Source organism: Coenobita brevimanus, chromosome 42 (assembly GCF_032717465.1).
Source record: "Coenobita brevimanus isolate Jiangsu-jjx chromosome 42, ASM3271746v2, whole genome shotgun sequence".
Lineage (NCBI taxonomy): Eukaryota > Metazoa > Arthropoda > Malacostraca > Decapoda > Coenobitidae > Coenobita > Coenobita brevimanus.
In genome coordinates, this window is record NC_136995.1 from 7,689,164 (window position 1) to 7,692,286 (window position 3,123).

Here is a 3,123-nt window from a genome sequence, read left to right on the forward strand (position 1 = left end):
CTACGGAAATATGACCTCACCATGTTCACAGAAAAGTTTCAAGTGATGAATGACACCACTAATCTCTTATGAGCGCTTTTCCTCATTTACTCCTTGAATTGAAGTCTAGGTAAATAAACTCATTTATGAAACAGGGCCTTTGAAACAATTTTGGATGACTGTAAAAGTGTGTGTGTGTGTGTGTGTGTGTGTGTGTGTGTGTGTGTGTGTGTGAGAGAGAGAGAGAGAGAGAGAGAGAGAGAGAGGGGGGGGGGAGATAACCAGTTTGAGGTCATATGCATTGAAAAATGCATAGAGCATATTTTAAACTTCTGGATGGAGTACTTCCAATACCACAGACATGCATTTTTATTTAAACATTTGGTAGTAGTAGTAGTAATGGTAGTAGTAGTAATGGTAGTAGTAGTAGTAGTAGTAGTGGTAGTAGTAGTTATAATGGTAGATCAACTGTGGTCTCTGGCCAAGCAGACCCATCAACCATAGGAAAGCAATCACCCTCTGCAGGGCCATCCCGTGTAGTGAACTGATGTTCCTTTGCAGTTGATAGCACCTCGCCACAGCGAGGCGTGGGGAAGTGTGGAGGCTTGTTTCCTGGATGGACGCTGCATTTGCGTCTCCCCACTCAGTTTACCATAGTAGGCTCCACATCACCCCGATGTTTGGTTACATGATTACCACCCAGCTTTGTAAATGCTTCTCTCGGTTACAGGAAACAGTTAGGCTTGTCATTCACTGTAGGGTAAACAAAGGAAGAATTAGGCAGCACTACATCAAGCGAGTTGATGATGATCTCCACCACCTACCACTATTATTAAAGATGTATGATAGCAATCTGTGTTACCTTCAAACTGTGAAGGAGAGCATTGCGTGTTTTAGTGAAGGTCACCGTCAAAGCAGGCTGCTGTGCGGCACACACATAATTTGTATGAATATACCGTATGTTCTTGGCAAGTTGCTTTTACCTGTTTCAGTAAACCAGACCACTGATGAAGTTAGAAGGGATTAAACTCATCATGTGATAAGTTTCGCCTCAATATTACTAATTTACCAACTTTTATTTCCCTTGACAGTGTAATGGGCATCATAAATAGATTGCATATGAATTTTTATAACTAAGTAATTATTTTCTGAAGGATAATAATCAGGGCTAAGATATTAATCTAAATATTCACATATAAGAATCTGTAGCTTTACATACTGGTAATACACACATCGTATCTGAGTTTTTTTACGACCCATGTTGAGTTCACATGAACAGTGTATTTGCATGGATCTTAAGTGTGTTTGAGGGGGTCACACCACTCCACACCTCCATCCGCATTTCGCACTGGAAATTTAATTTCAAAAAAACGTTGGCTGCCGCATTTCCTTATATCTATTAAATATACAAAAAGCATCATGCTTTGTACTGAAACCAGCCTCGTTAGGAGTAACATTCTTTTCACAATTTTCGCATCTACTGTTAACAGGCATTGGCACTGGGAGGAAAATCCTTTGTCCTAAGAGATACAGACCCTTTTTGCAGCACTATTAAAAGACCTTCAGTCTGATTCTCTCTCTCTCTCTCTCTCTCTCTCTCTCTCTCTCTCTCTCTCTCTCTCTCTCTCTCTCTCTCTCTCTTTCTAATTGTAAAGTCATTAAAAACTGGCCCCAGAATACACACATTATATACTCGCAGACAGCTAATTATACTGATTGAAGCATTTAAAATTATTATGATCTCACAAGGATCGAGAACTCATGCAACCTTATTATAAACTGGTAATCTATAATTTGTTAATATTTTAATCTCTCACACACACACACACATATATATATATATATATATATATATATATATATATATATATATATATATATATATATATATATATATATATATATATATTGTTACGGAACAGAGAGAGATAATGGACACTTCAAGTGAGAATACTAAAATCACTACTGTCCCGCAAAGTTCCAGGTTCAAAACAAAAGACTTAGGTAAAATTACAAGTTAAAGTTTAATGCTCAAACTAACAACTAAACATTCAGGACTCATAAGGATAATGTAATGGCAAAAACAGGTTAAATATATGGTTAACTGCAATAGCCTCTATTAACAAGAATTTACCAAGAACAAATTTATCTAAGTCAGCCCTGAAAAATGAGAAAACCGGATAATGCTCAGTGAAAGTAAGATATAATATTATCACAGATACAAAACACTACCCACACTGGCTGACTTTAAAAACTTTACATGAATCACAAAAAACTTTACCAGGCTTACGAATTAACGCCTTAGGCCATACAGTACAAGAAAAATGGTAACAACACTTATACTCAAATTATACAGCAGCTAGATGTTCTGGAGACTTCCTGAGCACTCACAAAAATAATAATACACTATACAGGGGAGGACAGAGATGTGAACAAAATGAGGAGTAGATCTAAGTGGCAATTAATGCAGAGACTGAGCTCATTATATAAGGGCCGGCAGAGCTTGATACAACTTTTAAGAAAGATGCTCAAATGAAGCCATAGGGGACAAAGAGTTGACAATCCTGCTCTGAACAAGAGAAAGAACGACTTACTCTACTATAAGGGGGAGAAGGGGGGAGTGAGGTAGAACACGCAAGCCTGGTCACTATGGAAGCCACGAGGCGAATCGTGATCAAACATGCAGCATACTATACATTAGAATTATACAAAGGATAATGAAATCATAGGCTATGTAACACCTCCCCACAAAGAAAAAAAAATTTACAAAGGAAATTTTTTTTTACTCTAAATGTCTAAAGTCTAGATAAGCAATCTGCAATAACATTTTCTTTCCCCTTGACATGTTGTATGTCTAATGAATACTCCTGAAGAAGTAGACTCCATCTTGTCAATCTCTGATTTTTATCTTTAAACTTACTAAGGAATTTCAGTGGGTTATGATCGGTATAAATGACAATGGGGTCAAAACCAGAACACAAATAAAATGAAAAATGCTGTAAACCCAAAATCAAGGCCAAAAGCTCTTTCTCAATAGTGGAGTAGTTCTTTTGAGGTGGAGTGAACTTCTTACTGTAATAAGATACAGGGTGTTCAATACCCTGATCATCCTCTTGCAGCAAAACAGCCCCAGCTCCTGTATCA